General features: G+C 45.3%; 1 pseudogene across 1 annotated transcript in view; it reads left to right on the top strand.

Moving 5' to 3' along the window:
* LOC147114205 (uncharacterized) overlaps positions 1-17,876 on the top strand; it is a 37,532-nt pseudogene extending 19,656 nt beyond the window's left edge. Inside the window, exons 4-6 of the transcript XR_015079422.1 lie at positions 5,758-6,027; positions 17,167-17,520; positions 17,599-17,876. The product of XR_015079422.1 is annotated as an uncharacterized LOC147114205 (transcript). The remainder of the gene's footprint in view (positions 1-5,757; positions 6,028-17,166; positions 17,521-17,598) is intronic.
* Positions 17,877-22,180: the final 4,304 nt, after the last annotated feature.

Here is a 22,180-nt window from a genome sequence, read left to right on the forward strand (position 1 = left end):
CCAGATAAAGACCCAATGGCCAATTTGGGAGAAAAAAAACTGGGAAATTCCTCTCCGACCCATCTAGGCGATCGAAATTCTTCCAGGAGATCACTCTGTCCCTATATTTTCTACAGTACTTACCTTCTGTAAAGGCGATCTCCACCCCAGCCAGGAACAGGAATAAAACCATCTCCTGAAATCTAACAGAATTAGAACACAGTAGGAGCAGAACAAGGCTACACGGCCCCTGGGCCCACTCCACTACCCACAGGGCCATGACCATTCCGAACCTAGACTCATGTCCAATTTCCTGCCCGCTCCCCGTAACCCTTAATTCCCTTTACTTCTAGGAAACTATCTATTTCTGTTTTAAATTTATTTAATGATGTAGCTTCCACAGCTTTCTGGGGCAGCAAATTCCACAAACCTACCACCCTCTGAGTGAAGAAGTTTCTCCTCATCTCAGTTTTGAATGAGCAGCCCCTTATTTTAAGATTATGCCCCCTAGTTCTAGTTTCACCCATCATTGGGAACATCCTCACCGCATCCACTCGATCAAGCCCCTTCACAATCTTATATGTTTCAATAAGATCGCCTCTCATTCTTCTGAACTCCAATGAGTAGAGTCCCAATCTACTCAACCTCTCCTCATATGACCACCCCCTCATCCCCGGGATTAACCGAGTGAACCTTCTTTGTACTGACTCGAGAGCAAGTATGTCTTTTCTTAAGTATGGACACCAAAACTGTGTGCAGTATTCCAGGTGCGGCCTCACCAATACCTTGTACAACTGCAGCAATACCTCCCTGTTTTTATATTCCAACCCCCTAGCAATAAAAGCCAACATTCCATTGGCCTTCTTAATCACTTGCTGCACCTGCATACTAACTTTTTGAGTTTCGTGCACCAGGACCCCCAGATCCCTTTGTACTACAGTACTTTCCAGTTTCTTGCCATTAAGATAATAACTTGCTCTATGATTTTTCCTGCCAAAGTGCATAACCTCACACTTTCCAGTATTGTATTCCATCTGCCAAATCTCTGCCCACTTACTTAGCCTGTCTATGTCCCTTTGCAGGTTTTTTATGTCCTCCTCACTCACTACTTTCCGTCCCATCTTTGTATCATCTGCAAACTTTGATATGTTACACTCGGTCCCCTCCTCCAAATCATTAAGATAGATTGTAAAGAGTTGGGGACCCAGCACTGACCCCTGCGGAACACCACTAGTTACTGGTTGCCAATCTGAGAACGAACCATTTATCCCAACTCTCTGCTTTCTGTTAGAGAGCCAATCCTCCACCCACGCCAGAATATTACCCCCAATCCCGTGATTTTTTATCTTGAGCAATAATCTTTTGTGTGGCACCTTGTCAAATGCCTTTTGGAAGTCTAAATACACTACGTCCACTGGTTCCCCTTTATCCACCCTGTATGTTACTTCCTCAAAGAACTCAAGCAAATTTGTTAAACATGACTTCCCCTTCATGAAACCATGCTGAGTTTGCCCTATTAAATTATGTTTATCCAAATGTCCCGTTACTGTCTCCTTAATAATGGACTCTAACATTTTACCAACCACAGATGTTAGGCTAACAGGTCTATAGTTTCCAGCCTTCTGCCTACTACCCTTTTTAAATAATGGTGTTACATTAGCAGTTTTCCAATCTGCCGGGACCTTTGCTGAGTCCAGTGAGTTTTGGAAAATTATTACCAATGCATCCACAATCCCTACCGCTACTTCCCTCAAGACCCTAGGATGCAAGCCATCAGGTCCAGGGGATTTATCCGCCTTGAGTCCCATTATTTTACCAAGTACCACTTCCTTAGTGATTTTAATTGTATTTAGTTCCTCCCCCCCTAGAGCCCCCTGTTTGTCCAGTGTTGGGATATTCTTAGTGTCCTCTACTGTAAAGACTGATACAAAATAATTGTTCAGTGTTTTTGCCATCTCCATGTTTCCCACCATTAATTTCCCGGTCTCATCCTCTAAGGGACCAACATTTACTTTAGCCACCCTTTTTCTTTTTATATAACTATAGAAACTTTTACTGTCTGTTTTTATATTTTTTGCTAATTTACTTTCATAATCTATCTTCCCTTTCTTAATCAATCTTTTTGTTATTTTTTGCTGTCTTTTAAAGACTTCCCAATCTTCCATCCTCCCACTAGATTTGGCTACCTTATATGCCCTTGTTTTTAGTCGGATACTATCCTTAATTACTTTACTTAGCCACGGATGGCTATCTTTTCTTTTACACCCTTTTTTCCTCAGTGGAATATATTTTTTTGGAAGTTGTAAAATAACTCCTTAAATGTACACCACTGGTCATGTACCGTCTTACCCTTTAATCTATTTTCCCAGTCCACTCTAATTAATTCCGCTCTCATACCTTCATAGTCTCCTTTATTCAAGCTCAGCACGCTTGTTTGAGATCCAACCTTCTCACCCTCTAATTGAATATGGAATTCAACCATGTTATGGTCACTCATTCCAAGGGGATCCTTTACGAGGACATTTTTAATTAATCCCGTCTCATTACACAGGACCAGATCTAAGGTTGCTTGCCCCCTGGTCGGTTCAGTTACATACTGCTCAAGAAACCCATCCCTAATACACTCAATGAACTCTTCCTCAAGGCTGCTCTGCCCAATTTGATTTGTCCAGTTAATATGATAATTAAAATCCCCCATAATTATAGCTGTTCCCTTATTACAAGCCTGAACTATTTCCTGATTAATACTCCGTCCAACAGAGTTGCAACTGTTCGGAGGCCTATAGACTACACCCACTAGTGTTTTTTTCCCCTTATTATTCCTTACCTCCACCCAAACTGTTTCACTATCCTGCTCCTTTGACCCAATATCATTTCTCTGTATTATAGTGATTCCTTCCTTTATTAACATAGCCACCCCACCTCCTCTCCCTTCCTGCCTGTCCTTCCTGATTGTTAAATAACCTGGTATGTTTAATTCCCAGTCATGGTCACCCTGCAGCCATGTTTCTGTAATGGCCACAAGATCATACCCATATGTCATTATTTGTGCCGTTAACTCATTCATTTTGTTACGAATGCTACGTGCATTCAGATAAAGAACTTTCAAATATGTTTTGTAACACTTAGTTCCTGTTTTTTCCCTTTTTATTACTTTACTTTTTACTCCATACCTTCTGTCCCTTCCTGACACATTCTGTTTTTTAATTCCCCCACTGCTACCTAAGTCTATGACCTTCTCTGTTGTCATTTCTATTATTTGCTCTCTAGAAACCTCCCCCCCACTAATTAGTTTAAAGCCCTCTCTACAGCCCCAGTTATATGATTCGCCAGGACTCTAGTCCCAGCACTGGCCAAGTGGAGTCCGTCCCAACAGAACAGCTCCCTCCTGTCCCAGTACTGGTGCCAGTGTCCCAAGAAGCAAAACCCATTTCTCCCACACCAGTTTTTGAGCCACGCATTTAACTCTTTAATTTTATTTAGCCTAGCCAAATTCGCTCGTGGCTCAGGTAATAACCCAGAGATTATTACCCTTGAGGTTCTGTTTTTTAATTTGACCCCTAGCTGCTCATACTCCTTTAACAGAACCATCTTCCTTGTCCTATCTACGTCGTTTGTACCAACATGGACCACGACAACTGGATCCTCCCCCTCCCACTGCAAGTTTCTTTCCAGCCCAGAAGAGATGTCCTTAACCCTGGCACCAGGCAGGCAACACAGCCTTCGGGACTCCCGCTCTTGACTGCAGAGAACCCTATCTATCTGATGGAATACACTCCACTTGCCTGGATGAGTGCAGCTCCAACAACACTCAAGAAGCTCGACACCATCCAGGACAAAGCAACCCGTTTGATTGGCACCCCATCCACCAACTTAAACATTCACTCTATGCACCACTGGCGTACCGTGACTTCAGTGTCTACCATCTACAAGATGCACTGCAGCAACTCACCAAGGCTTCTTCGGCAGCACCTCCCAAACCCACGACCTCTTCCACCTAGAAGGACAAGGGTAGCAGGCGCATGGGAACACCACTACCTCCAAGTTCCCCTCGAAGTCACACACCATCCTGACTTCGAAGGATATCACCAATCCTTCATCGTTGCTGGGTCAAAATCCTGGAACTCCCTACCTAACAGCACTGTGGGAGTACCTTCACCACATGGACAGCAGCGGGTCGCTGGAGTTTAGAAGAATGAGAGGGGATCTCATTGAAACTTATAAAATTCTAACAGGACTAGACAGACTAGATGCAGAAAGAATGTTCCCGATGGTGGGGGAGTCCAGAACCAGGGTTTCAGTCTAAGGATAAGGGGTAAGCCATTTAGGACAGAGATGAGGAGGACTTTCTTCACCCAGAGAGTGGTGAACCTGTGGAATTCTCTACCACAGAAGGCAGTTGAGGCCAATTCATTAAATATATTCAAGAAGGAGTTAGATATATTTCTTAAGGCTAAAGGGATCAAGGGATATGGGGAGAAAGTGGGAACAGGGTACTGAATTTGGATGATCAGCCATGATCTCATTAAATGGCGGAGCAGGCTTGAGGGGCCGAATGGCTTACTCGTGCTCCTATCTTCTATGTTTCTATGTTTCGAGAATGCAGCTCACCACCACATTCTCAAGGGCAACTAGGGATGGGCAATAAATGCTGGCCTTGCCAGTGACACCCAGATCCCATAAGCGAATGAAAAAAATAAATTCCGGCCATTGTGTCTACTCATAAATATTTTAAATTAGTATAAATAAATCAAAATCTTCAGTTCCTGCCAACTAAGGATGTTGCTCAGCAGCTGCACTTTCTGCATGGTTGATGTGTGTAACATCTAAATGAGGCTGAGGTCACTGTCAAATGTACTTGATACAAAATATAATCCAATCCTGAAATGTCGTAGTGGCCAAAATATGCTGATGACTGTACTGGGCCTGGACCATTGCTCCTGAGGTGTTGGCCCAAACTGCACCAGAATGTCTTGACCACAATAGAAAGTCAACTCATTTACATTTGTTAGTGGCACTCATGGTACATAGTGCGTGGTACACAGGGAACGCCACATGGGTCGGGCACCAGAGTGTTGGGCGCCAGCAGCTAATGGATGCCACCATTATTTTTAGCCTGACCTTGGAAATAAAGTCCCTGTTGAAGATTTGATTCTTACTTGTCATGTTGTAGGTGGGACTGAGAGTCAGGGTGGGCATTTTAAAATAACCCTCACCTGAAGTGCCATTCCTCATGGACGCTCAATGATTGGAGCCCTGCTCAAGAGCATTTTGGGAGCCCACAAATTTAAATAACATAATGACATTTGATGTGGATTTTGTGCACAGGCTCCCAGTGCATGTGTTGGGTGGTCTCAGTGAAGTGTGCGAGGCACATTGAGAACATGGTGGGACTGGAGCCTGCTCCTTGTCTGATAATATGGGCGCTACATTTCCATCACACTCTCCTCTGGTGAGATTCCATCACCTGTCCATTGTGGAGTTGACTTCCCCAAATGCCATCCAAACCATGTAACCTTAATCCTGACCCCGGATACTCCAGCAGGGTCAGTGATAAAGGTCATCGGCCGCACTCTGGCTCACGTACTCTGGCAGAGCAGGACTGAGAATTTTCAGGCCCACTGTGTTATTCTACTGATGTGTGTAATCTGGCCTGAGCCTTTAATGCAGCAAGGTACAAGTGCTGATGATGGGCACATCCTACGGTCAGTTAGAACCTAATCGTTGGATTGTACATGTCACTACTTACATTAAACCTTATTGATCTGTTTTTCACAGTTGAGTCAAGTCCACAGAGTGCTGTGGTGGGCAGTGACGTTACACTCAGCTGTACCATCTCCAAACTCTCAGATACAGTCAGCCTTCAATGGAAACAGAGAGACTCATCTCAGCAGAACAGGAGGAACACTGATCAGATCTGACTAAATAACACAGTCTATCTGATAGTCAAACATGTTGCAGTAGAGGATAAGGAGTTGTACGCGTGTGAAGTGCAGGAAGATGGATCCATTATTCTCACAGGAAAAGCTGATTTTTCTGTGGCCCACAGTAAGTGCAGTTACCTCACAATAAATATTAAAGAGTTACTAATATAAAACTGTTACATATAAAGTGGAGTCATACATGTCAACCATCAGCACTTCATGCTTACAGTCAGCATGTGGGGCCTGGTGCACATATCAGCATTGAACAAAAAACTGGCCTCTCACCCCTCAATGCCACTTCTAACCGAGCTCTGCTGCTATTTGAAGTGATTCCAGCTGCTGCATACTCTCGGCTTCAAATAAGCATTCAGCTGGGAGCAGGACTGAGGGAAGAGGGAAGGGCAGGGAATCAATGGCCATGAATGGAGAGGGAAGGATGGAAATGATGGCAATGTAGAGGAGAGATGGTGGGCAGAGGGGAATGACAGAGGCTGGGAGTGGGGCTTTGGGGGAGGAAGTGGGGAAAAGCTGAGAGTGGAACTTTGGAGTAGAAGATAAGAATTTGCATTTGTGTGAAGTGTAGAAAAAAGACTCTGTTATTAAAATAGCATCAAAACTATTGATGTGGATCAGGGTAAGGCCAGAACTACCTTACAGTAGATATTAAATAGTTATTGAAATAACACTGTTACACACAAAGTACAGGGAGCACAGAGACAGCATATGCTTTTACTACAGACTGGGACCTTATTTTCTCTTTGAAACATTGGTGTAAATATAACATTGCAATACAGTGGGCAAATATCAACAACAAGGTCTTGATAGATCTGACAATAAACAGCAAAAGAGTTGAAGGTGGACAGCAACATTCTCACACAGCTCATCAGTTACCAAAACACAGAGACAATTCTTTTCTAAATATGGTTCACTTTACTCACTGCAAGGGCACAGCATTAAAGTCCAGCCTTGAATATCTATTCAGTGCTCGTCCAAAACACACACCTAGGGTACAACACTGACTGACTTTGGTTGAACATCATTGGTATTACAAGAATTGTACCAGCAGTTATGGTGCTCTGTGATTGTTAGCATCTGAGATCAATAGATTGGGAGTGGAGGGAGGGCGGATTGTTTTAATATGGCCTGGTTCTGTACAGGTAACTCAATGGGAACCACTTCACCAGCTGTCGAGAGGCAAGTGGGGGGAGGAACAAGGCAACAACCGATATTTGTTTCTCTTGTCTAGAATTATCAATGTAAATGAGGCAGTTCAACATCGGAAGTTAGAAAATCTGAATTGTATCATGTAAGTGGTCCCGAAGTATTAAAAAATACAGCAAATGCTTGCAGCAACATAGCATCTTGAAGAAAGAAAAATAATATACTTCACTGAGGAAGAATGAAGTGGATGTCAAGCATTAGTGAGAAAGTTAGGGGAGGTGATTGAAAGCTGCGTCAAAGAGATAGGTTTTCAGTGTGTGTGTGAAGACACAGCAAGAGGTGGAGGGGTTTAGGAAGGGAGTTCCAGAAGTTTGGATAGAGGGGAGATCGGAGCCATCGGGTGTGGCGGGATTGAGATCGAAGACCAGAGGGGAGATCGGAAGGATCGTGGGGAGATCGGAGGCCGCTGTCGGGGAGTGCAGAGAAGGGATGGATGGATTGGAAAAACCAAGGTGGTGGAGGTGAGATCGGAAGGGTTGGATTGTGGGAGATCGTGGCTCGGGGGGAGTGTCCGATCAGAAGGTGGATGTGGTGGGGAGCAGGTAAGCTCGATCCAGCAAGTAATTGGAAAGGCACTTACCTGCTGGATCCAGCATCCTCGCCTCCCTTTAGCTGTTGGATTTCTTGAGGACCGCAAAATCCGGCTGGCCAGGGTTCAATTTGAAATGGAGATTAAATCTGAGGCAAGCCGCCGCATTATAATGTTTAAATGAGCATCTCACCTCCTGGGAGTGGATTGGTCGTCCTGTCCCCCGTCCCACCAACGTTATAACCGGAAGTGGGCGGGTTGGGGTCGGGTTTGTGATTTTTAACATGTTAACATCCCACCCGACCCAAACACACCCATTTTAGGGGCTTAAAATGACCCCCTTTGACTTTGTGCAATAGTACAACAACTTTGTGAGATGTAAAACGTGCTGACAATTTGCGATCAATCATTTTACACTATCGCACAAAGCCAAATTACCCCCATGTTTCTGGAAGACAGCATCATGATCGCTCCCTGGACAATAAGGAAAGGAATTCCAACATTCCAATTTTTTCAGCTGCCAAGTTGTATTGCAGCAACAGTTAAAACAACTCTGGGTTAGTCTTGCTGAGAAAATTTGAAGGAAAGAAAGAAAGAGAGGAAGAAAAAAGAAAGAACATGCAGAAAATGCACAGGTGTAAAGTCTGTGCAGAATGTTAAATACAGAAGGAGACAGATGTTCACAGTGAAGAAACCTGCTAGTTGCTGTATTGATTTGTATGTGGGTTCAATGACGACACATTCATGAAAGAGATGTCTTTTTATCTAAAGTATGTTCAACTTAGTTAACAGCATTACAGGAGACACCATCTTAGAGATCCATCTAAAACGAAACTAAAACTAAACTCTGCCTCTCTCACATGCCCTCTGCTGGTAAGGCATAAATAATCAAACAGGCAAATATGCTAGTAAGGCATCATAATCAAACAGACAAATACCATCACTATTTGCTGATATCATTACATCTCCCTTTCTTAAAACAAAAGTATTTTACTTTTATCTAACAACATGTTTTCTTTGTATTACTCTGCATTTTAACTGTAACACTTAATGAACTTACATTATCATTATCAAGGTTTGTTAACCTTGTTTTGTGTGTTCACATGAAATATGTAAATACACTAGAACTTGAAGAGAGAATAAGATAACATTACTTCCTTCTATAACAAGAGTCCTTAAACTTGCTCAATGAGTCTCTCAGGAGGCTTCACGCGTCTTGAGGATTTTCTGATTGTCCTTGAATCTGAGTTGTTGCCTCAGATGATGATTTCTCAGCTGTGTGATCAGGTTGTTCAACAGTATCAGTCTTTTGACCTGCTGTGTGATCAGGTTGTTCAACAGTATCAGTCTTTTGACTTGCTGTGGCTGGTCCCATGAGAAGATCGCGACGATTTCTTCTCAGAACAGCACCCTCGTCTGTCTGAATGGTGTATGATCTTGGTTGAACTTCACTCAGGACAGTTCCCTTCTGAGTCCAAATGTTTGTTTTGTCTTTGAACCTTACTTGGTCACCAGTGTGGAGTTCAGGTAGGTTTTGTGTTCCTCTGTCATAGTAGTACTTTTGCTTTTCTTTCTGTTGTTCTTTGAACTTCCTCACTTTCTCCCCCTCTTTTGTTTTCAGGAGGTTCTCCAGGATGGGTAGGTTTGACCTTAGCAGACGTCCCATAAGGAGTTGGGCTGGTGACATACCACACTCGAGCGGCGTTGTGTGGTATACAAGCATGCTCTGGTAGAAGTCAGTTCCACTGTCTTTTGCCTTGTACATCAGTCTTTTCACTGTCTGGACCGATTTTTCCACTAGTCCATTGGACTGTGGAAAGTGAGGACTTGACGTTGTGTGGACAAAGTCCCACTCTTTGGCAAAGTGTCGGGAACTTGCATTGTAAAACTGGGGTTCATTGTCTGTGAAGACCTCGCTTGCCACGCCATGTCTGGAGAATATGGCTTTCATACATGTTATCACAGCATCTGCAGTGGCGGTGTACAGTCTACAAACCTCTGGATACAGGGAGTAATAGTCTGTGACTATAAGATAGTCCTTCCCTTGACATACGAATAGGTCAGCGCCTACCTTCTGGTAAGGTCTGTCTGGCGCTGGGTGTGGCTTTAGTGGTTCTGCCGGATTGCTTGCTCGATATTTCAGGCATATTGTGCAGTTTGACACCTCATTTGTCACATCTTGGTTGATTCGTGGCCAGTACATCACCTCTCGTGCTCTTTTCTTACACTTTTCGATTCCCAGATGTCCTCCATGGATCCTTTTTAGCATCTCTTTTCTCAGACTCTTTGGGATAACTATTTTACTTCCTTTGTAGATGATGTCTTCGACCACTGATAGTTCCGCCCTGCAGTTCCAGTACTCTGCCATGTCAGGTGAGCAGTCTTGCTTCATGTTGGGCCATCCATCCAAGATGCTTTTCCTCAGTCATCTCACTGTTTCATCTTTGTTTGTCTCAGTCTTTATGAGCTCCATTTTTGCATCTGCTATGGGCAGTGCGCTTGTGATCATGTCCATGTAGGCGTTCACTTTTTCATCCATTTTGGTGTTTGCGGGCTCTCTTGGGTCTACAGCTCTGGACAACGTGTCTGCTGTATACATCAGCTTGCCCGGTGTGTACGCAACATTCAGTGTATAGCGTTGCAGCCTGATCATCATTCTTTGTATTCTAAGCGGACAGCCATTTAGTGGCTTTTGGAACAATGCAATCAAGGGCTTATGGTCAGTCTCTACACTGATTGTTTGTCCTGACACAAACTGGTGAAATCTTTCACAGGCGTATGTGATGCTGAGCAGCTCCTTTTCTATTTGAGCATATCGCGTCTCCGCGTCTGTCATTGAGCGCGATGCATATGCAATAGGTTGCCAGTCGTCATATTTTTGCAGAAGAACGGCACCGAGCCCACTCTGTGATGCATCTGATGATATCTTGATGGGTCTCACTGGGTCATAAAACCTCAGAATTGGTTCCTCTGTGAGCAGTTTCTTTAGATCGCTCCATGACTTCTCATGCTCATGATTCCATTCCCATTCTATGTTCTTTTCAGTTAGTCGTCTCAGTGGCGCCATCTTTTCTGAGAGGTTGGATATAAATTTACCCATGTGGTTGATCATTCCATTAAACCTCTGCACGTCCTTTTTGCATTGTGGCTTTGGCATATTCTCAATGGCGGACACCTTTCTGGGATCTGGTCTGATGCCCTCACCGCTAAGGATATCTCCCACGAATGTCAGTTCTGTCACCCCGAGCTGGCATTTCTCTCTATTCAGCTTCAGGTTTGTTTTCCTTGTTGCTGCCAGCACTTTTTTCAGTCTCTCGTCATGCTCAGTTCTCGTGGTTCCCCATACTATGATGTCATCCATTGATGTATCAACTCCCTCCAGGTGCTCATAGATCATATGGATAGTTTTGTGATACACTCCAGGAGCTGAGGCAATGCCAAATGGTAACCTTAGGAATCTGTATCTGCCAAATGGACTGTTGAATGTGCACAGTCTTGTACTTGCCTCGTCCAGTTTCATCTGCCAAAATCCTGATGATGCATCTAACTTGCTGAAATACTTTGCATTTGCAAACTGTGACATGATTTCCTCACGTGTAGGAAGCGTGAAGTGCTCTCTCTTTATTGCTCTGTTTAGATCTCTTGGATCCAGGCAAATTCTGAGCTTTCCATTCTTTTTGTCCACAACGACGAGGGAACTCACCCACTCAGTTGGCTCATCTATCTTCTGAATCACGTTCAGGCTTTCCATCCTGTCCAACTCTGCCTTCAGTTGCTTTTGAAGAGCAAACGGAACTTTTCTGCATGGATGTATGACCGTTGGCATACTTTTATCTACTCTGATCGTGTGTTCTCCTGGAAGGCAGCCTAGACCCTGAAATAGGTCATTGTACTCTTTCATGAGTTCATCATAGACTGTCTCTCCTTCGCTTTCCACAACGAGGACTCTCTTTACCAGGTTCAGTCTCTCACAGGCTTTTCAACCTAGTATGGCCTGCACATCCTTTGGCACTACGATTAATGCTAGCGTGTGCTCTCTGTCCTTATGTGTCACTTTGACAATGCATCTTCCTTTCACTGGTATATCAGTACCTGAGTATCCTGTCACTTTCACTTTTATTCCATGTATCTTTGGTCTGGGTCTAATTTTCTTAAAATCAGTCTCTGATATCACATTAACTTGTGCTCCAGTATCCAATTTAAATGGAATGTGTATGTCATTCACTTTTAGTGTCAACATCCAGTCTCTTTTTTCTTCTTTGTTTTCAGACACAACATCCACATAGAGCTCCTCTATCCCGCTTTCATCTACTGTATGGACCTTGCTTTGTTGCACTTGGTTCTTACAGCAACAGGCATAATGGTTGTTTTTGTTGCAACTATTGCATGTTTTACCATATGCTGGACACTTTTTTGGTGGATGCTGTGTACCGCATCGACTACATGTCTTTCGATTGCCCCTTTCATTTTTGTTCGCTGGCCACGCCTCTTTTTTCACATTGGCGCTCTTTTTGTTAAACGGTTTGTGTCCGTTCTTTCTCACTGCATCCACGTTGCAGCTACTGTCACTGAGCAGCTCCTTTGCCTGCGACTTCACAGTCTCTGTAGCCCTACACAGTGCTATGGCTTTTCCCAGGTCTAGATTTTGCTCTCTTAGCAGTCTTTCCCTTAGACCATTATCTGGAATACCACACACCAGTCTGTCTTTTATCAGCGAGTCTGTCAGTCCCCCAAATTCACACGTTTTGCTTCTGTTTCTCAGTTCAGTCACATACTGATCAATAGTCTCTCCTGTTTTCTGTACACATGTGAAAAATCTGTGCCTCTCAAACGTCACGTTACGTTTAAGTATGCAGTAGGCCTCAAACTGTTCCATTAATTTATCCAACTTCATTTTGTCTCCATCAGCAGCGAATGTGAAGTTATTATACACCTCCAGCGCTTCATCACCTACGACATGCAAGAACACTGACGCTTTCATTTTATCACTTTTCTCGTCAGCTCCGATTGCCGCTAAATACAACTCCAAACGTTGTTTGAATCACCTCCAATTTTCAGCCACATTACCTGTCAACTGAAGCTTCGCCGGCGGGTGTAAACCTTCCATTTTTTCACTTCGTTAGCTATTCTCCAATGGTAAGTAACAATGTTCTTTTTTGGCTTGCTAATATGTGGAGAGCTGATTTAACCTCAGATTTTTCCTCTTCATTTCTTTCAATCACTTCTGACATCATGTATTGATTTGTATGTGGGTTCAATGACGACACATTCATGAAAGAGATGTCTTTTTATCTAAAGTATGTTCAACTATGTTAACAGCATTACAGGAGACACCATCTTAGAGATCCATCTAAAACGAAACTAAAACTAAACTCTGCCTCTCTCACATGCCCTCTGCTGGTCAGGCATAAGTAATCAAACAGGCAAATATGCTGGTAAGGCATCATAATCAAACAGGCAAATACCATCACTATTTGCTGATATCATTACAGTTGCCACCAACTCAAACAACCGCGTCTCTCAGGATAGGGGTTAGGATATTTAGGACTGAGATGAGGAGAAATTTCTTCACCCAGAGGGTGGTGAACCTGTGGAATTCTCTACCACAGAAGGCTGTGGAGGCCAAGTCACTGAATATATTTAAGAAGGAGATAGATAGATTTCTAGACACAAAAGACATCAAGGGGGATGGGGAGAGAGCAGGAATATGGTATTGAGATAGAGGCCTAGATTTTCAGTGTGCCGTGAGGCGGGCTTTTAGGCGTGCGGGGGGCTAAAATCCCGAATTCGGGGGTCCCGACACCATCCCGCCCAAAACCCGCCTCCACCTAAGTTTCAAAGGAGGCGGGTACCCGCCCCGCACTGGGACCCGCCGACCCAAGGCAGGAAGGGATTAGTGCCAATTAACTGCCTGTTAACAGATAGTTAACAGGCAGTTTTTAGCCTAATCCCTATTTTGAGGGGTGTCGTGAGGGATTCCCGACGGCTCCAAACCACGCCAGGTTAGAGCAGGCGGGCCGTCAGGTTGAAGGACTTGGAGGGGTCGCGATGTCAGTGTTCAGGTGAGTGATGGGTGCATGAGTGCAAATGTAAGTGTGTTTGGTGTGTCTAAAGTTTGTAAAGAAGTTTAAATTAACTGTACTTACCTTAACAGCCTTTCTTCCTCTAGGCGTCGGGAGTCCATCACTCAGCCGGCACTGAAAGCAGAATGGCTGCGATCTGTCAAAAGTGACAGCCTTCAGCTTTCAGTGCTGGTGAGAGTTCTAACTGAGTCTGCATAGAAGGATTCAGGTTATAAGTCAGACTGTTAGTGTTTGACAGCTTCATACAGCTGTGAAACACTGATATTTCGTCTGTCAAAATCTCTTGACAGATGAAATTTCAGTCTGTGATGTCACCTGTTGCCGGGTGGCCCTTAATTGTCCTGCTGAGCCCGCTGGGCGGGCTCAACAAGGTCAATCAAGGGAAAATCGCGTGGATTGGCCGGACGTCGATGGAGGCGGGACTAAAACCCGAAAGTATTTAATAATTCCCGACTGCTGAATGAAAATCCAGCCCAGAGGATCAGCCATGATCATATTGAATGGTGGAGCAGGCTCGAAGGGCTGAATGGCCGACTCCTGCTCCTATTTTTCTGTGTTTCTATGTCCTTGCTTTAAGGATTATGTTAAAGTGAGACAGGCCCATGGAGCAGATGTGTGCCCATTTCACATGGGCGAGGCGAGCACCGGAGGCAGAGTTTTGCCAATATTCTTGAAATTCTGCGCGGGATCTTCTTTGAACAGTGATTGCAGGTAAATGAGGATTGCACTAGCCTAAAGGAAATCATATTTAAATCATTGCAAAATTGCTGTGTGCAAAATTTAGTTCTATGCAACCTGCAGCCGCCACCAGCAGAATTCCATGGGGGTGGATAAGGAGGCGGGACTGCCAGGAAAATGGCAGAATCTGGGGGCGGGCACCCAACCCCACCCAACCCACCTCAATGCCATCTTCCCAGGAGGTGGGTACCCGACCCATGCTGGGAGCCGCCTCCCCAAGGCGGTGTAGGGGGTGGCGTGTGGTGGTGTTTGGCGCATACGCCCAGTCAGTTATGCCTCTGACTGTATATGAGCGGTTCAAATTGCTCCCACGCCCCTGGGTTCTAGACACCGGACTTAGGTACAGGTGGCGATACAGAAAAGACTCGAGTAGACAGGTGGTTTGGAAGTAAGCAAACTCAAGATTTTATTAAACAGGAAAATTAACACAGTCTTATGAGAAATTACTAGTGTAAAATTACAGGCAAATACAAATAACTATATACTTATACAGGGAATGGGGAACACACGGCACATCAAGGGAAAACAACTATCTTAACAATCCCCTTATCCTTATCCCACCCCCTATACCTAACTAGATTAAGCTACGAGGGGCCAGAATTTATGCTCACCAATCAAAAGGGTCTGCCAAACTCAAAACAGTGCTGGGGTTCAGGGTTCGCTCTTGGTGCTCTCTGGAGCCTGCTGTCATCACATGGTCTCCGGGTGCTGTAAGGGCGTTGTCCAGGTTCGAGTACCCCAAAGTTAAAGTCTCTGCTTGGGTACTTTACCTTGCAGGGATGATGGTTCCTCTTCTTCGGCCGACAGTTTGAGTTTGCATAAAGATAGTCGCAGGTCAGCTGAGACTGAAGGCCCGATCATTCGAAGCTTGTCTTCAGTCGTCTCCTCAGTTCGTCTCCTCAGTCGTCTTCTCAGTTCATCTCCTCAGTCGCCTTCCTCAACTCATCTTGCCTCCTCGCCTCGTCGCATCCCGCCTCGCTTGGCCTGAATTGTTCGTGTCCGCCCGATGCAGTGCCTGGGTGATTCCAGATGGAGTGGGGAAAGGCACGGGCAGAGGCCAGGGGGTAAGCGCGGGACGGGGGAAGAGCAGCAGCCACGAGGGTGAGGAGCAAGGAGAGGCCAGAGAGAAGAAAGAGATTGCTACCCGGGGCCTTCAACTATACTCCTATGGATGGCCCTTATCTGTGCACCAAATCAGGTTAGTTCTTTGTCTTAATCTTGGCGGGCTATTTTAAATAATGGTAGCAATCTACACTAACTGTTTTTAGATGGCCGGTAATCACATCTACTGGCCCGATAATTGACTTGTTTTGTTATTAATACACCTTGATGGGCCTGTCCAGCCTCGATGGCTTCCTTAATCTGTTCCCGATTATTTATGCAAACTGCTTGATGGCCTTAACTATAGGCCTAACTGACTTTTGATTTGTCTCCAATTTGTTCTAATACATAATTCAAAGTCCTGTCTGCTTTTCAAAATGCAAAGTCTCTCTTCACAGAAACTGCAGCCTTGGTTTCGATTTCTGCACAAGCTGCCTGCGTCACAGAGTCCAAGTTTCAAAATCTCACAGGCTTTCTGCCACGAGGCGCAGACGCTATCTTGGGTACCCTTTTTGATTTAAAATGTCCACACAGGGTCGCGTTTATTAATAATAACCTTTGGGGAAATGTAGAAATTTTGCAAATCTTACAGCGGGAAGGGGATCAGTGCCAATTAACTGCCTGTTAACAGGTAGTTAACAGGCAGTTTTTTTGAGAATCCCTATTTTCAGCCCTGAAGTGTGGGCTTCCCGATGGCTCCGAACCATACTAGGGTCAGCGAGGCGGGCCGTCCGTCTGCGGGGGTCGGAGGGGTTGAGATGTCTGATGTGCAGGTGAGTGATGGGTGCAAGTGTGGAGAGGTGAGTGTGTGAGGGGAATGTAAAGTGTTTTAATAAGTTTTACTTACCTTTACTTCTTCCTGCAGGCTTCATCCCTCCAGGTCTTGGGAGTCCCTCATCTCACCGGCACAGAAAGCAGAATGGCCACTGAACTGTCAAAAGCTGCAGCCTTCTGCTCTCTGCTCAGGAGAGATCTCTAACTGAGTCTGAGTGGAAGGGCTCAACTTAGAGGACAGATTGTCAGTGTTTGACAGCTTCACAGAGCCGTCAAACGCTGACATTTCATCTGTCAAACGCTCTTGACAGATGAACCGTCACTCGCTGACATCACCAGTAACCAGCTTTCCCTTAATTGGCCCGCTAAGCCTGCTGGGCGGCTTAACAAGGTCAATCAAGGGAAAATAGCGTGGGTTGGCCACAAATCGATGGAGGCGGGACTAAATCCCGACAAGTGGGAGTCCCGCCTCCAAAAGCTCCCCATTGAGAAAACACAGCCACATGTTGCTGGCCGAGCCTCAGAATATTGGGCCTGTGGTCTCATGGAGTTGCCCAGGGCACAAAAATCTCATCATACTAAAAATCAAAAAGGTTTAAATTTTATAAATTGCTGTTTTCTTTTGGAATTTCAAGTCATCCAAATTGTACAATTTTTAAAAAGTTCATAACTTTGACAAAAACGTGATGAAATGAAATTATGACGATCAAAATGCAAAATAGGTTAATACAATTGTGGCCAATATTTATTCTGGCGTTTCTCTGTACCTCAGCAACTGGGAAATTCTACCACCCTGTTCTCTGTCTCTCTATTGCAGATTTATATGAGAAGAGTTACACACTTTATCGATCAGGCACAGATCACAGTGAACTCTCCCTGATTTGCTATGGTTATTATGATAATTATCTTCACTCTTACACTCATGCTGCATGGACCTGGAGTTCACATCATCTTCAAAATCAGGAGCAAGAAATAGCAGCTGCTTCGAAATCTCAGCTCATCAATGTAAACAGGACCTACTTTGGGTGTCGACTGGTGCCCACAGAGACAAAGTTTAATGGCACAAAGTTCAGTGTGAGGATTGTCCCTGTGCTGTTTGAAGATGCAGGAGATTACACATGTTCTCTGGGACCAAATAAATTTGTGACCATTAAACTAATCACAGTTAAAGGTAGGAGACAGAATGCTGCCGTTGTTTTCAGTGATCAAGTTATTGTTTAAAATCTAAATGATTTTCTTATTTATACAGTCACAGCTGAACAATCTGATGCAGTGACTGAGGGAGACACCGTTACCCTGACCTGCTCTGTCTCTGATGTCACTGGATCAATGAGACTTGTTTGGATCAATAGTGATGGCAAAACTGTTGAAGAAAAAACATGGAATGGATTGAATGGGGAAGAGAAATCATTGAGACTGATTATTCAGAAAGCTGACAGAGGCAGAGGGAACTGGATATGTGCTTTGTTTTATCAAAACAGGCCCCGAGTTTTAGTCCCGTACTATCTGGAGCCCAGTGGTAAGTGACTCAGGGTTTGCTCTTTATACTTATAATCTGGATAGAAAATTCTTATCACTTATTGTTCCTGTTGCCAGAAGTAGCCCCTCCTTTATATCCTGTGTGTGAGGCTCTATACTGGGGCAGAATCTCAGAAATTCTACCCTGAGATAACTCAGCACAGCCGGGGATCGAGCTTGGAACTCTCCTGGTCTCTATGAGCTCGATTTTACCAGCCCTGAGGAGATGGGTTTGGAGGCGTGTCAACTGGTAAAATCAGAAAAATTGGCTTCACCCAACCCGCCTCCATCCCGCCCCCACGCAATTTTACTGAGTGTCTGTTCAGCTGCTCCCAAACTGATCCGACTCCAACTGGTGGGAGTTAAGGCAGTTAAGAGCCTATTAACTGGCTTGATAATCCTATTTTGAAAGAGGTTTCCCATTTTAATGCCTCTGGCTCCTGTTTCCCGTCTTGTTAGAAACAGTCCTGCTGCAAGGAGACGAGTTGGTGGAGGACATGATCTGTAGTCATTAATTGATGCAGAACTTTAAAATTGCTCCTGTAACATGGCTTCCATTCAAATGCAACAACTTTGTTGTTGGAGGTTTGGGATAAGATTTTGCAAATCTACTGACCTTGTGACTGGTCGAGCTGACACACATCTGATTTGAACTGATTGGAATAGTTTCAGGCCACTTTGAGTGTGTGCTTTCAAGCTTCTTGCCTTAACTGAAATCTATAACAATGGGATGGGAACCAATTATATCCTCTCATCCTGGTCGTCAGAATCGGAGGAAGAGCAGCGCGGCTTAGTGCTGCCGGATGAACAAGTGGCTCAGCACACAGCCTCCTTGGAGGAAGGTGAAGAGGATGAGGAGGAGGATGAGGAGGAGGATGAGGAGGAGGATGAGGAGGAGGATGAGGAGTGATGACTTGCGGGGTCGGATGTGGCCAATCCAGCAGCAGATGACCACATTGCTGGCCCTCAGGCAAGGGTTGCACTCATCCATGTCAGATTTGTGTAATCTTACGCTTCAACCAAAGGGGGTTGGCACATGGAGATGAATATAAGTCTGACAATCTCAAAACCCCAGGCATCATCTGTCCAATAAACGATGGATTGCGCTCAGTGTCACCACCAACATTCTACATGGAAATCACCCTGAGCCCTCACTCTTGAACTTCCATTTCCCAGAACTCAGAGGCCACACTTTAGGTGATCTTAGCAGATCATTAAACCTTTTTCCACACTGAACCCATGTGCGTCTGCACACAGACCTCGAGCTCACCTCCTCAACAATTTGCAGCCAACCTGCCTTGGTTTGCTGAGAAGACCTCCTCCTTCTGTTTCCAGGGAAGAGGAGCTCCTGACATCCTCTAACTCCTTCAAGAAGAGCATGGAGAGAGCTGTCATTGAACTGGGTGCAGCCTTAGTTATTGGGGCTGCCGTTCCTGCAGCAGCCAGCACCTTTAAGAGCAAAAAGCATGAATATCACTAAGCCAATGATTGGAACAAATCTGGCATCTTTTTCATTTCATAGTCAGGTAATAAATTGATATATAAAAAATCATAAAAATCTTTCTGGAATAATATGACCAGCAATTTCATTCATTAAATTTTGTTCAGAACAGACGCTGTCAACTCCCCTTTCTATATGTTACATCACCAAACCATCACATTGACATTTTTCCCAAAGGGGACAGGGCCCCTTTAAATTTTCATCCAAACAACACGTCATCAGACGGGGGAAACTGACAGCCTCCAAGCAATTGCCTGGAGGGACCCGCATGTCGGCCGTAACGAGGCCAATCAACGTAAAACCGTAAGTTCTGGGAGGCAGCAGCCAGGAGCGGGTCGGAAATCCTCCGAGGAGCGGACCCGCACTCAAGCCACCACCATTAGTAAAATCACGGCCTATGTCTCAACTGCACTCATGGTAAACTCACTGAGACAGGGCAAGCATATATTTTGGACAGCAAAATTAAACAGAAGTTGTTTCCATGGGTGTTCTGACCCCAAATCAATCAGAATGCTGAGCCTCAGGATATTTACTCTGAGATAAATACTGTGGCTACGAGAGCAGGTCAGAGGCTGGGTATTCTGTGACGAGTGACTCACCTTCTGACTCCACAAAGCCTTTCCACCATCTACAAGGCACAAGTAAGGAGTGTGATGGAATACGCTCCACTTGCCTGGATGAGTGCAGCTCCAACAGCACTCAAGAAGTTCGACCCCATCCAGGACAAAGCAGTCCGCTTGATCGGCACCCATCCATCAACTTAAACATTCACTCTTTCCATCATTGGCACAATGTGGCTGGAGTGAGTACATTTACAAGATGCACTGCAGCAAGTCGCCAAGACTTCTTCAACAGCAGCTCCCAAACACACAGGGGTTGATTTTCAGTGCGCCGTGAGGCGGGCTTTTAGGCATGCGGGGGCCTAAAATCCCGAATTCGGGGGTCCTGACACTATCCCGCCCAAAACCCGCCTCCATGTAAGTTTCAAAGGAGGCGGGTACCCGCCCCGCACTGGGAGCTGCCGACCCGAGGCGGGAAGGGATTAGTGCCAATTAACTGCCTGTTAACAGGTAGTTAACAGGCAGTTTTTAGCCTAATCCCTATTTTGAAGGTTGTCGTGTGGGATTCCCGACGGCTCCAAACCACGCCAAGTTAGAGGAGTCGGGCCATCGGGTTGAAGGACTTGGAGGGGTTGAGATGTCGGTGTTCAGGTGAGTGATGGGTGCATGAGTGCAAAGGTAAGTGTGTTTGGTGTGTCTAAAGTGTGTAAAGATGTTTAAATTACCTGTACTTACCTTTACAGCCTTCCTTCCTCTAGGTTTCAGGAGTCCATCATTCAGCCGGCACAGAAAGCAGAATGGCTGCGATCTGTCAAAAGTGACAGCCTGCAGCTTTCAGTGCCGGCGAGATTTCTAACTGAGTCTGCGTAGAAGGACTCAGGTTAGAAGTAAGACTGTCAGTGTTTGACAGCTTCAAACAGCTGTGAAACACTGATATTTCATCTGTCCACACGACTTGGCAAATGAAATTTCAGTCTGTGACGTCACCTGTTGCCGGGTGGCCCTTAATTGGCCTGCTGAGCCCGCTGGGCGGGCTCAACAAGGTCAATCAAGTGAAAATCGCGTGGATTGGCCGCATCTCGATGGAGGCGGGACTACAACCTGAAAGTAGTAGTCCCGCCTCCTTCCCAACTTCTGAATGAAAATCCAGCCCACAGACTCTACCATTTAGAAGGACAAAGGCAGCAGGCGCATGGGAACATCACAACCTCCAAGTTTCCATTCAAGTCACACACAGTCCTAACTTGGAAATATATTGGCCGTTCCTTCATTGTCGCTGGGTCAAAATCCTGCCACTCCCTCCCTAACAGCACTGTGGGAGTACCTTCACCACACGGACTGCAGCGGTTCAAGAAGGCGGATCACCACCACTTTCTCAAGGGCAATTAGGGATGGGCAATAAATGGTGGCCTTGTCAGCGACGCCCCCATCCTGTGACTAAATAAATATTAAAAAACTCAGCACAGCCTGGGATCGAGCTTGGAACTTTCCTGGTCTGTGTGTCTGAACTATGCTCTTGGTAAACTCACTGAGACAGGACAAATAGTCTTTTTGGCAGCAAAATGACACAGGGCTTGATTTTAACTCAGCCGTCAGGCGGGCTTTGAGGCATGTGGGGGGTTAAAATTGCATAACCTGGGGGTCGGGACCACCCCCGCCTGGTTCCCGACAGCTAGCCATTTTAACCCAGGCATGTCTGATGGTCCCGAATCAGTCCCACCTGCAACAGTCTTTAGGGTCCTTAAACAGCACTCATTGCCTTTATAATGCCATTTTAACAGGCCCTTGCCTGTTTAACCCTTTCCCACGTAAAACACGCCTGGTGGGAATCACGCCTGTGAAACCTGGCGGGAGCACTATTGGCTTGCTGACTATCAGCTGCAGGTCAACCATTAAAGAGGAGATTTGATCAGCCATCATTTGCAGGTGGCAGGACTTTGTTGTTTCAGGCCTGGGGCAACTTTTACCAGGCTTAACCACAACTGTGGAAGGTTGGAGCCTCACACACTTCTCCAGTGTGACCTCCTGCGAAACCCCTCTCGCCACCCTCACTCAGCGCTTCCTCAACTGAGGCATCTACCAGAAGCATGGGAGGCCTTTTTTTCCTTCCCTTCTTGGCATTAGAGGACCTCCAGCCTCATTCATGAATAAACACATGCTAAAACTGCAGGAGTTGCCATCAGAATTTTTATGCAAAACGAACAACTGATGGCATTTTTACAGAATACACAACATTTCACCCAAGTGGCTAC

This window comes from Somniosus microcephalus, chromosome 8 (assembly GCF_052327205.1).
Source record: "Somniosus microcephalus isolate GS21.2 chromosome 8, FLI_Smic_1.0, whole genome shotgun sequence".
Taxonomy (NCBI): Eukaryota; Metazoa; Chordata; class Chondrichthyes; order Squaliformes; family Somniosidae; genus Somniosus; species Somniosus microcephalus.